A 13,843-nucleotide genomic window follows, 5' to 3' on the forward strand; every position below is an offset into this window, starting at 1 on the left:
ATGGGCTGCTCTCCATTGGAAAACAGAGAAAGAGATGGGCTGCTCTCCATTTGAAAACAGAGAAAGAGATGGGCTGCTCTCCGTTGGAAAACAGAGAAAGAGATGGGCTGCTCTCCGTTGGAAAACAGAGAAAGAGATGGGCTGCTCTCCATTGGAAAACAGAGAAAGAGATGGGCTGCTCTCCATTGGAAAACAGAGAAAGAGATGGGCTGCTCACCGTTGGAAAACAGAGAAAGAGATGGGCTGCTCTCCGTTGGAAAACAGAGAAAGAGATGAGCTGCTCTCCGTTGGAAAACAGAGAAAGAGATGGGCTGCTCTCCATTGGAAAACAGAGAAAGAGATGGGCTGCTCTCCATTGGAAAACAGAGAAAGAGATGGGCTGCTCTCCATTGGAAAACAGAGAAAGAGATGGGCTGCTCTCCATTGGAAAACAGAGAAAGAGATGGGATGCTCTCCATTGGAAAACAGAGAAAGAGATGGGCTGCTCTCCGTTGGAAATCAGAGAAAGAGATGGGCTGCTCTCCGTTGGAAAACAGAGAAAGAGATGGGCTGCTCTCCATTGGAAAACAGAGAAAGAGATGGGCTGCTCTCCATTGGAAAACAGAGAAAGAGATGGGCTGCTCTCCGTTGGAAAACAGAGAAAGAGATGGGCTGCTCTCCGTTGGAAAACAGAGAAAGAGATGAGCTGCTCTCCGTTGGAAAACAGAGAAAGAGATGGGCTGCTCTCCATTGGAAAACAGAGAAAGAGATGGGCTGCTCTCCATTGGAAAACAGAGAAAGAGATGGGCTGCTCTCCGTTGGAAAACAGAGAAAGAGATGGGCTGCTCTCCATTGGAAAACAGAGAAAGAGATGGGCTGCTCTCCATTGGAAAACAGAGAAAGAGATTTTTTATTTATTTATTTCACCTTTATTTAACCAGGTAGGCTAGTTGAGAACAAGTTCTCATTTGCAACTGCGACCTGGCCAAGATAAAGCATAGCAGTGTGAGCATACAACAAAGAGTTACACATGGAGTAAACAATTAACAAGTCAATAACACAGTAGAAAACAAAGGGGGGGGTCTATATACAATGTGTGCAAAAGGCATGAGGAGGTAGGCAAATAATTACAATTTTGCAGATTAACACTGGAGTGATAAATGATCAGATGGTCATGTACAGGTAGAGATATTGGTGTGCAGAAGAGCAGAAAAGTAAATAAATAAAAACAGTATGGGGATGAGGTAGGTGAAAAGGGTGGGCTATTTACCAATAGACTATGTACAGCTGCAGCGATCGGTTAGCTGCTCAGATAGCTGATGTTTGAAGTTGGTGAGGGAGATAAAAGTCTCCAACTTCAGCGATTTTTGCAATTCGTTCCAGTCACAGGCAGCAGAGTACTGGAACGAAAGGCGGCCAAATGAGGTGTTGGCTTTAGGGATGATCAGTGAGATACACCTGCTGGAGCGCGTGCTACGGATGGGTGTTGCCATCGTGACCAGTGAGCTGAGATAAGGCGGAGCTTTACCTAGCATAGACTTGTAGATGACCTGGAGCCAGTGGGTCTGGCGACGAATATGTAGCGAGGGCCAGCCGACTAGAGCATACAAGTCGCAGTGGTGGGTGGTATAAGGTGCTTTAGTGACAAAACGGATGGCACTGTGATAGACTGCATCCAGTTTGCTGAGTAGAGTGTTGGAAGCCATTTTGTAGATGACATCGCCGAAGTCGAGGATCGGTAGGATAGTCAGTTTTACTAGGGTAAGCTTGGCGGCGTGAGTGAAGGAGGCTTTGTTGGGGAATAGAAAGCCGACTCTTGATTTGATTTTCGATTGGAGATGTTTGATATGAGTCTGGAAGGAGAGTTTGCAGTCTAGCCAGACACCTAGGTACTTATAGACGTCCACATATTCTAGGTCGGAACCATCCAGGGTGGTGATGCTAGTCGGGCATGCAGGTGCAGGCAGCGACCGGTTGAAAAGCATGCATTTGGTTTTACTAGCGTTTAAGAGCAGTTGGAGGCCACGGAAGGAGTGTTGTATGGCATTGAAGCTTGTTTGGAGGTTAGATAGCAGTGTCCAAAGACGGGCCGAAAGTATATAGAATGGTGTCGTCTGCGTAGAGGTGGATCAGGGAATCGCCCGCAGCAAGAGCAACATCATTGATATACACAGATGGGCTGCTCTCCATTGGAAAACAGAGAAAGAGATGGGCTGCTCTCCATTGGAAAACAGAACAGAGAAAGAGATGGGCTGCTCTCCATTGGAAAACAGAGAAAGAGATGGGCTGCTCTCCGTTGGAAAACAGAGAAAGAGATGGGCTGCTCTCCATTGGAAAACAGAGAAAGAGATGGGCTGCTCTCCATTGGAAAACAGAACAGAGAAAGAGATGGGCTGCTCTCCATTGGAAAACAGAGAAAGAGATGGGCTGCTCTCCATTGGAAAACAGAGAAAGAGATGGGCTGCTCTCCATTGGAAAACAGAGAAAGAGATGGGCTGCTCTCCATTGGAAAACAGAACAGAGAAAGAGATGGGCTGCTCTCCATTGGAAAACAGAGAAAGAGATGGGCTACTCTCCGTTGGAAAACAGAGAAAGAGATGGGCTGCTCTCTGTTGGAAAACAGAGAAAGAGATGAGCTGCTCTCCGTTGGAAAACAGAGAAAGAGATGGGCTGCTCTCCATTGGAAAACAGAGAAAGAGATGGGCTGCTCTCCATTGGAAAACAGAGAAAGAGATGGGCTGCTCTCCATTGGAAAACAGAGAAAGAGATGGGCTGCTCTCCATTGGAAAACAGAGAAAGAGATGGGCTGCTCTCCATTGGAAAACAGAGAAAGAGATGGGCTGCTCTCCGTTGGAAAACAGAGAAAGAGATGGGCTGCTCTCCATTGGAAAACAGAGAAAGAGATGGGCTGCTCTCCATTGGAAAACAGAACAGAGAAAGAGATGGGCTGCTCTCCATTGGAAAACAGAGAAAGAGATGGGCTGCTCTCCGTTGGAAAACAGAGAAAGAGATGGGCTGCTCTCCATTGGAAAACAGAGAAAGAGATGGGCTGCTCTCCATTGGAAAACAGAGAAAGAGATGGGCTGCTCTCCATTGGAAAACAGAGAAAGAGATGGGCTGCTCTCCATTGGAAAACAGAGAAAGAGATGGGCTGCTCTCCGTTGGAAAACAGAGAAAGAGATGGGCTGCTCTCCATTGGAAAACAGAGAAAGAGATGGGCTGCTCTCCATTGGAAAACAGAACAGAGAAAGAGATGGGCTGCTCTCCATTGGAAAACAGAGAAAGAGATGGGCTGCTCTCCGTTGGAAAACAGAGAAAGAGATGGGCTGCTCTCCGTTGGAAAACAGAGAAAGAGATGGGCTGCTCTCCGTTGGAAAACAGAGAAAGAGATGGGCTGCTCTCCATTGGAAAACAGAGAAAGAGATGGGCTGCTCTCCGTTGGAAAACAGAGAAAGAGATGGGCTGCTCTCCGTTGGAAAACAGAGAAAGAGATGAGCTGCTCTCCGTTGGAAAACAGAGAAAGAGATGGGCTGCTCTCCATTGGAAAACAGAGAAAGAGATGGGCTGCTCTCCATTGGAAAACAGAGAAAGAGATGGGCTGCTCTCCGTTGGAAAACAGAGAAAGAGATGGGCTGCTCTCCATTGGAAAACAGAGAAAGAGATGGGCTGCTCTCCGTTGGAAAACAGAGAAAGAGATGGGCTGCTCTCCATTGGAAAACAGAGAAAGAGATGGGCTGCTCTCCATTGGAAAACAGAGAAAGAGATGGGCTGCTCTCCATTGGAAAACAGAGAAAGAGATGGGCTGCTCTCCATTGGAAAACAGAGAAAGAGATGGGCTGCTCTCCGTTGGAAAACAGAGAAAGAGATGGGCTGCTCTCCATTGGAAAACAGAACAGAGAAAGAGATGGGCTGCTCTCCATTGGAAAACAGAGAAAGAGATGGGCTGCTCTCCGTTGGAAAACAGAGAAAGAGATGGGCTGCTCTCCGTTGGAAAACAGAGAAAGAGATGGGCTGCTCTCCATTGGAAAACAGAGAAAGAGATGGGCTGCTCTCCGTTGGAAAACAGAGAAAGAGAGGGGCTGCTCTCCATTGGAAAACAGAGAAAGAGATGGGCTGCTCTCCATTGGAAAACAGAACAGAGAAAGAGATGGGCTGCTCTCCGTTGGAAAACAGAGAAAGAGATAGGCTGCTCTCCGTTGGAAAACAGAGAAAGAGATGGGCTGCTCTCCATTGGAAAACAGAGAAAGAGATGGGCTGCTCTCCGTTGGAAAACAGAGAAAGAGATGGGCTGCTCTCCGTTGGAAAACAGAGAAAGAGATGAGCTGCTCTCCATTGGAAAACAGAGAAAGAGGTGGGCTGCTCTCCATTGGAAAACAGAGAAAGAGATGGGCTGCTCTCCATTTGAAAACAGAGAAAGAGATGGGCTGCTCTCCGTTGGAAAACAGAGAAAGAGATGGGCTGCTCTCCATTGAAAACAGAGAAAGAGAATGAATGGGGAAGAGAAAGAAGGGGATGGAGTCTAGAAGGGAGGAAGGAGGGAGAAATCAGAGTGTGAAAAGAAAGTAGAAGATTGACGTAACGATGGAGAGATGGTAATAGGCAGAGAGAAGGAGAGTAAAAGACAGAACAACAGAGGGGTTGTGAGAGAGGCAGAAAATGACTGGGAGAATTAGTGGGACTGATAGAGGGATGGGGTAAGGTAGAGAGGGTGAGCCTGTTGGAGAGAAATCAGGGAGGAGAGGGCGAGGCTGAGAGATAGAGTTAAGGGAGGGTGAGGCTGAGAAAGGGGAAAGGGATTGACATAGTATGATAATGATAGGGGTGAGAGAGGGGTGTAGGGGTAGGGGACAGGATCACCCTGCAGAACATGGAAATGGTAGATGAGCACTTTATAGGTTAGAAAAGACTGGGGGCTATTAACTCTAAAATTGTATTTTTAAACTCTCCCCGTCCCCATCTCTCTCCCTGTCTCTCTCCACGTCCCAGTCTCTCTCCCCGTGTCTCTCCCCGTCCCCATCTCTCTCCCTGTCTCTCTCCACGTCCCAGTCTCTCTCCCCGTCATCATCTCTCTCCCTGTCTCTCTCCACGTCCCAGTCTCTATCCCGTCTCTTTCCCCGTCCCATCTCTCTCCCCATCCCTGTCTCTCTCCCTTTCTCTCTCACCGTCTCTCTCCACGTCCCAGTCTCTCTCCCCATCCCTGTCTCTCTCCCAGTCTCTCCCCAGTCCCCATCTCTCTCCATGTCCCAGTCTCTCTCCCCGTCTCTCTCCCCATCTCTCTCCCTGTCCCCGTCTCTCTCCACGTCCCCGTCTCTCTCCCTGTCCCCGTCTCTCTCCCTGTTTCTCTCCATATCCCAGTCTCTCTTCCCGTCTTTCTCCCCGTCCCCATCTCTCTCCCCATCCCCGTCTCTCTCCCCGTCCCCGTCTCTCTCCCAGTCTCCCTCCCCGTCTCTCTCCCCATCTCCCTCCATGTCTCTCTCCCCGTCTCTCTTCCCGTCTCTCTCCCCATCCCCATCTCTCTCTCGTCTCCCTTCCCGTCTCTCTCCCCATCTCTTTCCCCGTCCCCGTCTCTCTCCCCGTCCGTCTCTCTCCCCGTCCCAGTCTCTCTCCCCGTCCCCATCTCTCTCTCGTCTCCCTTCCCGTCTCTCTCCCCGTCTCTCTCCCCGTCCCCGTCTCTCTCCCCGTCCCCATCTCTCTCCCCGTCTCTCTCCCTGTCCCCGTCTCTCTCCCTGTCCCCGTCTCTCTCCCTGTTTCTCTCCACATCCCAGTCTCTCTTCCCGTCTCTCTCCCCATCCCAGTCTCTCTCCCTGTCTCTCTCCACGTCCCCATCTCTCTCCCTGCCTCTCTCCACGTCCCCATCTCTCTCCCTGCCTCTCTCCACGTCCCCAGTCTCTCTCCCCATCTCTCTCCCCATTCCTATCTCTCTCCCCGTCTCACTCCCTGTCTCCGTCTCTCTCCCTGTCTCTCTCACCGTCTCTCTGCCTGTCTCTCTCACCGTCTCTCTCCCCATCCCTGTCTCACTCCCCGTCTCCGTCTCTCTCCCCATCCCCGTCTCACTCCCCGTCTCCGTCTCTCTCCCCATCTCTCTCCCTGTCTCTCTCCACGTCCCAGTCTCTTTCCCCATCTCTCTCCCTGTCTCTCTCCCTGTCTCTCTCCACATCCCAGTCTCTCTCCCCGTCTCTCTCCCCATCCCCGTCTCTCTCCTCGTCCCCATCTTTATCTCTGTCTCTCTCCACGTCCCAGTCTCTCTCCCCGTCTCTGTCCCTGTCCCCGTCTCTCTCCCCATCTCTCTCTCTGTCTCTCTCCCCGTCCCAGTCTCTCTCCCCAGCTCTCTCCCTGTCTCCCTCCCAGTCTCTTTCCCCGTCTCTCTCCCTGTCTCTCTCCCCGTCCCGTCTCTCTCCTCGTCTCTGTCCTCGTCTCTCTACCCGTCCCCGTCTCTCTCCCCGTCCCCGTCTCTCTCCCGGTCTCTCTCCTCGTCTCTCTCCCCGTCCCCGTCTCTCTCTCCGTCTCTCTCCCAGTCTCTCTCCCCGTCTCTCTCCCCATCCCCATCTCTCTCTCGTCTCCCTTCCCGTCTCTCTCCTCGTCTCTCTCCCTGTCCCCGTCTCTCTCCCCGTCCCAGTCTCTCTCCCCGTCTCTCTCCCCATCCCCATCTTTCTCGTGTCTCCCTTCCCGTCTCTCTCCCCGTCCCTGTCTCTCTCTCGTCTCCCTTCCCATCTCTCTCCCCGTCCCCGTCTCTCTCTCCGTCTCTCTCCCCATCCTCATCTTTCTCTTGTCTCCCTTCCCTTGTCTCTCCCCGTCTCTCTCCCCGTCCCCATCTCTCTCCCCGTCCCCGTCTCTCTCCCCGTCCCCGTCTCTCTCCCCGTCCCCTCTCTCTCCCCTTCTCCCTCCCCATCTCCCTCCCCGTCTCTCTCCCCCCGTCTCTCTCCCCATCTCCCTCCCCGTCTCCCTCCCCGTCTCTCTCCCCGTCTCTCTCGTCGTCTCTCTCCCCATCCCCATCTCTCTCTCGTCTCCCTTACCGTCTCTCTCCTCATCTCTCTCCCCGTCCCCGTCTCTCTCCCCGTCCCCATCTCTCTCCCCGTCCCCGTCTCTCTCCCCGTCCCCGTCTCTCTCCCCATCCCCGTCTCGCTCCCCGTCTCTCTCCCCGTCCCCGTCTCTCTCCCTGTCTCTCTCCCCATCCCCATCTCTCTCTCGTCTCCCTTCCCGTCTCTCTCCTCGTCTCTCTCCCCGTCCCCGTCTCTCTCCCCGTCCCCGTCTCTCTCCCTGTCCCCTTCTCTCTCCCCGTCCCCGTCTCTCTCCCCGTCCCCATCTCTCTCCCCGTCCCCGTCTCTCTCCCTGTCTCTCTCACCGTCTCTCTCCCCATCCCCATCTCTCTCCCCGTCTCTCTCTCCATCTCTCTCCCCGTCTCTCTCCCCATCCCCATCTCTCTCTTGTCTCCCTTCCCGTCTCTCTCCCCGTCCCCATCTCTCTCCCTGTCTCCCTCCCCGTCTCTCTCCCCATCCCCATCTCTGTCTTGTCTCCCTTCCCGTCTCTCTCCTCGTCCCCGTCTCTCTCCCCGTCCCTGTCTTTCTCCCCGTCCCCGTCTCTCTCCCCGTCCCCGTCTCTCTCCCCGTCCCCATTTCTCTCCCCGTCCCCATCTCTCTCCCCGTCCCCGTCTCTCTCCCCATCCCCGTCTCTCTCCCCATCTCTCTCCGTCTCTATCTGAGCTGTTTTTTCCTTTCTCATGTTCTCTCATTTTCTCTCCTTTTCCCCTGTAATTTTTCATATCCTCTCTCACCCTCCCTCTACCTTCTCTCCCCTTTCTCTCCTCCTCTTCCTCCCTCCTTCTCTCCCTCCAGCCCTCCCTCCTCTCTCCTTGGAGGAGGTGTAATGATAGCTATTTGAGTGTCATCAGAGGAGCATAGTTATGGCTTCTAATGGCTTCTAAAGCACCATTCCAGTTGCCACAGTGAACCTGGCACAGCCGCCATCCCACAATAACATCTGGTTGGCCATCGACAGCCGTTGCCGTGCCAACGGCAGCGAGAGCTACGGAACATCAGAAGACGATGACACCCCCCCGGCCACAGAGAAGAGCTGATGACGCGTGGAAATATAATGGGGAGAATTATAATAATATAGTCAATAGAAGCATTCTTTTTATTAAATAATATTCATTGTTATTCAAGTGTGTGTGTGCTTGAGTATGTGTGTGTGTGTGTGTGTGTGTGTGTGTGTGTGTGTGTGTGTGTGTGTGTGTGTGTGTGCTTGCTTCTTCTCCTTGATGAGGGCTCAGGTATGCTAATGTAAGGTTCTGATTTCCAAATAATCTCTGTTATTTCCTAGATAAGGAGTATTGAGTTCACCCTGCGTAGACACACACACAAGCACTCCAGATCTCCTTACCAAGAGGACCAATTGACTTGTCCAGGAAGGAGAACCCAGCGGCTCTAGAAATAGAACAATGAAGTTGGACATTCCAGTCTGCAACAGCAGATGACTGCTAGTTAGAATCTAGTCTGGTGTATTTCTCTCTGGGCTATCAGATGGATGTCATCTTTTATTAACGTTTTCCTATTCTATATTATCTGCCATAAGTAGGGCCATTTGTGAATAATGCCATAAGTAGGGCCATTTGTGAATAATGCCATAAATTGGGCCATTTGTGAATAATGCCATAAGTAGGGCCATTTGTGAATAATGCCATAAGTAGGGCCATTTGTGAATAATGCCATAAGTTGGGCCATTTGTGAATAATGCCATAAGTTGGGCCATTTGTGAATAATGCCGTAAGTAGGGCCATTTGTGAATAATGCCATAAGTAGGGCCATTTGTGAATAATGCCGTAAGTAGGGCCATTTGTGAATAATGCCATAAGTAGGCCATTTGTGAATAATGCCGTAAGTAGGGCCATTTGTGAATAATGCCATAAGTTGGGCCATTTGTGAATAATGCCATAAGTGGGGCCATTTGTGAATAATGCCATAAGTGGGGCAATTTGTGAATAATGCCATAAGTAGGGTCATTTGTGAATAATGCCATAAGTTGGGCCATTTGTGAATAATGCCGTAAGTAGGGCCATTTGTGAATAATGCCATAAGTAGGGCCATTTGTGAATAATGCCGTAAGTAGGGCCATTTGTGAATAATGCCATAAGTAGGGCCATTTGTGAATAATGCCGTAAGTAGGGCCATTTGTGAATAATGCCATAAGTTGGGCCATTTGTGAATAATGCCATAAGTGGGGCAATTTGTGAATAATGCCATAAGTGAATAATGCACTAGTAGAGGAAACAGATGCTGTCACAATATATTGATAACAACAGTTTGATCTAAATAGACAGATGTTACTAAAAAAGATATTGTGAAAACTTCCAGAAACTTAATCTGTTTGTCCATACTTGTAATGGATTGAGGCAATTTGTGTCAAGCCGTCAAGTGTGTGTAGCAAGAGCTCCCTCTGCTGGCCTTGTTTGGCGCTAACCAGCGTTTTATCTGCTGTCTCAGTGACTGATCACTAGTCCACAGACAGAAAGGGGTAACGCAGACATGTCACAGGGGCTATAAAGCTGAAGCATCCTCAGAACGTTTTCTCATCAACAAATATGATAGTCGGAGCGTAGCCGCTGGAAGTAGGGGTGCTTAGGGTGCTGCAGCCCTCCCTGAAAAATCATTCAAAAATTTATCTCCCCAAAATAGTGCACTGGTAGGTAGATCATGCACCTTATCTGCCCATGACATGGTTCATATGCTTTTTGCTTCTAGCTCCCTCATAGTGGTATATGGGGGGATGTATTTGTCCTATTTCACACACAAGTGTGCTCAGGGATTTGAACCAGCAACCTTTTTGTTACTGCCTAGCGCTTTCACCGCTAGGCTACGTACGTGCGTGTGTGTGTGCGACTGGTCAGGGGGAGGGGTACCTGGTAGTAGATTAGCCAGGTTGGGATCACTGGGAGAAGAAGGGTTAAGGAATAGACACGCCTCTTTACTTTCCAAATCCACTTTATACACACAAGGGCCCTACTCTAAAACAGGGGAGAAAAGATGAAGTGATGATTAGTACTCTCACTAATAGCGTCAGCTGTCAAAGAAGCTTACCGATCGCTGCAGCTGTACACAGCCCATCTGTAAATAGCCCATCCAACCAAATACCTTCCTCATCCTCATATTTGTCTTTGTTTTCCTGCTCTTTTGCACACCAGTATTTCTACTTGCACATCCTCATATGCACATATATCACTCCAGTGTAAACTGCTAAATTGTAATTACTTCGCCACTATTGGCCTATTTATTGCCTTACCTCCTTACTTCATTTGCACACACTGTACACAGATTTTTCTATTGTGTTATTGACTGTAAGTTTGTTTATCCCATGTGTAACTCTGTTGTTGTTTTTGTCGCACTGCTTTTCTTTATCTTGGCCAGGTCGCAGTTGTAAATGAGAACTTGTTCTCAACTAGCCTACCTGGTTAAATAAAGGTGAATTTAAAAAAATGTTTAAAAAAAATAGTAGCACCAAGACACCCTGTTGCCCTCTCTTTCCTCATCTTTCTTTCTCTCTGTCAACTTTTTCACCTCCCTCCCTCCCTCCTTGTTCCATGGCTTGGCTGTAGCATAAAGATGAAAGGTTCATGTTTGTTCCATGGCTTTGCTGTAATGTTTGGGTATTTAGGAATTGGAGAAGAAGGACCTCACTGTGATCTCAGGGTTGATCCTTTTTAAACCAAAGATGTGCCTGTTTAAGGGACGTGCTGATCAAACGTGCTCCTGGCCAAGAAGGAATCTGGAATGTGAATAAAGGGAGGTGAGAAAGGAGAGGAAGAAAAGGAGAAAAAGAACGGAAGAGAGTGAGACTGTGGGAGGCAGAAAGTGACAGACCGTGGGAGGCAGAAAGTGACAGACCGTGGGAGGCAGAAAGTGACAGACCGTGGGAGGCAGAAAGTGACAGACCGTGGGAGGCAGAAAGTGACAGAGCGGTAAGAAGAGAGGGAGAGAGATGAAGAGGTGAATGAGAAGGTAAGGACCGTAAAGCTGGGTGTATCTGGCTGACTGGTTGGGTGACTGACTGTCTGGCTGACGGGCTGACTGGCTAACTGGCTGACTGGTTGGGTGACTGATCACTAAGGCCAGGGTTGGAGACTGGTCATGAGACCAGTGGCTCAGTAATCTCATAGACAGGAACTGGGAGAGAAGGAAAGAACAGGGATTTAGAGAAACAGAGAGACTGGCTGAGAGAAAGAGAGAGACTGGTGACAGGCAGACAGGCAGACAGGCAGACAGAGTGAGTGAAGCATAGAGGAAGAGAGTCATTGAGTGAGACAGAGACTAAGGGAATGATTGAGTGGGAGGCAGACATTGAGGGAGAGGGTCGTTGAGTGAGACAGAGACTAAGGGAATGATTGAGTGGGAGGCAGACATTGAGGGAGAGGGTAATTGAGTGAGACAGAGACTAAGGGAATGATTGAGTGGGAGGCAGACATTGAGGGAGAGGGTCGTTGAGTGAGACAGAGACTAAGGGAATGATTGAGTGGGAGGCAGACATTGAGGGAGAGGGTCGTTGAGTGAGACAGAGACTAAGGGAATGATTGAGTGGGAGGCAGACATTGAGGGAGAGAGAGAAAGAAGAGGGGAAGGATACATTAAGGGAGAAGGGGAGAGGTAGGCTGAGAGGGAAGTTGTGAAACGAGAGGGGGAGATGTAGTCTGAAAGAGGGAAGTTGAGAGACAGAGGGTGACGTCACTAGTTGGATTGCAGTGTTGAGTCCTACTAACTACTATAATCCTGATTAGGGAAAGCCTAAGGGAAAACCCCAGGAGCCCTGAACGACAGAACGAGAAAGAAGGAGTAGAGAGAGAACGACAAGAGGCTCTCAACCACCCAGAGAGAGACAAGAGGAGAGGAGACAGAGACAGAATAAGGATTCTTTTTAATCTGGGAATTAGGAGCTTAGGAATCACAGAAACTACAGAAAAGGAACCACATAACCACAGTAAATAGATTATTAATCTGTGTAAAAAAAAAAAAATTAAACGGCAGAGAAGCAGGAATTTGTAGTCCCTGCATTACATAGCTACCTTCTTCATTGATTTCTTCTCATATTTCATTGCCTCATTCTGCCGACCCCTCGTACCTCACCTCTCGCCATACTTGTCATTCCCCTATAACCTCAGCCCTCTTCCCTTCCTCCCGTCTCCCCCTCTCCAGGTCAGGATGCCCACTAACAGGACAAACTGTCCACTGAAGCTGCAGTTTGGTCTGATCAATCATGAGAGTTGCTACCTCACTGCAGAGGCCTTTGGCTTCAAGGTGAGATACGTCATCTGACACAGTTTAGTCCTACTGTGTCCTGTCTAGACTGGTGCCAGTCTTGTCTGCTTTAGCCAACTCCTTTGTCCTTTTCATGCCAGAGTAGAGTAGATGCCAACCAAGTTTGTCTAAAGCAGGAAAGAGTTTGAAAGGAGGAAGACAGGAGAAGAGGATAGGACCGAGGGAGACAAGTGGAGCTATTCCCAGTGCTCTTTTTGACAGTGATCTCTCCCCCATCAGGTGAATGCATCGGCCCCCAGTCTGAAGAGGAAGCAGGTGTGGATGTTAGAGCAGGACTCCCAGGACCCCCAGGTGGTCTACTTCTGCAGCCATCTGGGCTGATACCTGGCCTCCGACAAGGATGGCAAGGTCACCTGCGAGGCCGAGGTCCAGAACAGAGACTGCCGCTTCCTGATCGCTGCCCAATCAGATGGCCGCCTGGCACTGCAGTCTGAACCCTATCTGAGGTTCTTTGAAGGTTCCTGTGACTACCTGTTCTGCTTCACCCAGGTGATGACAGAGGCAGAGCTGTAGACAGTACACCTGGCACTCCACCCGCAGGCCAACTTGCTCAGTATAGCCCGCTAGCGCTACACCCACCTGTCACCCCAATGGTGAGATTGCCGTGGACCGGAACATTCCGTGGGGTGTGGCAGCGCTCCTGACGCTCGTCTACCTGGATGGGAAGTACCGGCTCAAGACCTGTGACAGCCGTTACCTAGTCAACGATGGGAAGCTGTCAGTGGAGAGCGGGAGGGGCACAGGGTACACACTGGAGCTGAAGTGTGGGAAGCTGGCGTTTAAGGACTGTGAGGGGAAGTACCTGAGTCCCATGGGCCCCACGGGGACACTGAGGTCTGGCAGGTGCAGCAAGCCGGGGAAGGACGAGCTGTTTGACCTGGAGGAGAGCCACCCTCAGGTGGTGCTGATGGCAGCCAACAGTAAATATGTGTCTATACGGCAAGGTAAGACATACACCACATACACAGTAGAGGAAACACAGTATGAACATGTGCATCACACACACATAAATAAACAGTACACACCTCTTACATGGTCTTTCTGTTTTTAGTTTTTCTCTCTCTCTCCTCTCTAAAACTACTCTTACAACTGCTACTACTACAACTACTGCTACTACTACTCCCAAATAATTCTCGTACCACTTGATACCTACTGTGGTAACTGAGCTTTCAGATGTACAGGAAAAACATTAGTGGCCGTAATGAATATGCATGGACTCATACCACTGCCACTCGATAGGGATGTTTGACAGCCGATAGGGACTGTTCCATAATTATGGGTAATGTAGTTTTCATGTTCCTTACCTTGTCATATTGCCTGAGGTTGGGTGTTTCCTCGAAGACCAGATGAACACAGTTGATATGGTGTCGTGTGTGTGTGTGTGTGTGTGTGTGTGTGTGTGTGTGTGTGTGTGTGTGTGTGTGTGTGTGTGTGTGTGTGTGTGTGTGTGTGTGTGTGTGTGTGCGTGCGAGTGTGCATGCGTTGATTGATTGTTCTGTTTCTAACATTCTATTATTGTGTTGTTATAGGGCTTTTAGTAGTAAAATTCCACTGCTTCCTTA

General features: G+C 49.8%; 1 pseudogene; it reads left to right on the forward strand.

Annotated features, from left to right (window-relative positions):
• The window catches only part of LOC109898952 (fascin-2-like), a 44,112-nt pseudogene that overhangs the window by 15,851 nt on the left and 14,418 nt on the right, over positions 1 to 13,843 (forward strand).

This window comes from Oncorhynchus kisutch, linkage group LG11, assembly GCF_002021735.2.
Source record: "Oncorhynchus kisutch isolate 150728-3 linkage group LG11, Okis_V2, whole genome shotgun sequence".
NCBI classification, from domain to species: domain Eukaryota; kingdom Metazoa; phylum Chordata; class Actinopteri; order Salmoniformes; family Salmonidae; genus Oncorhynchus; species Oncorhynchus kisutch.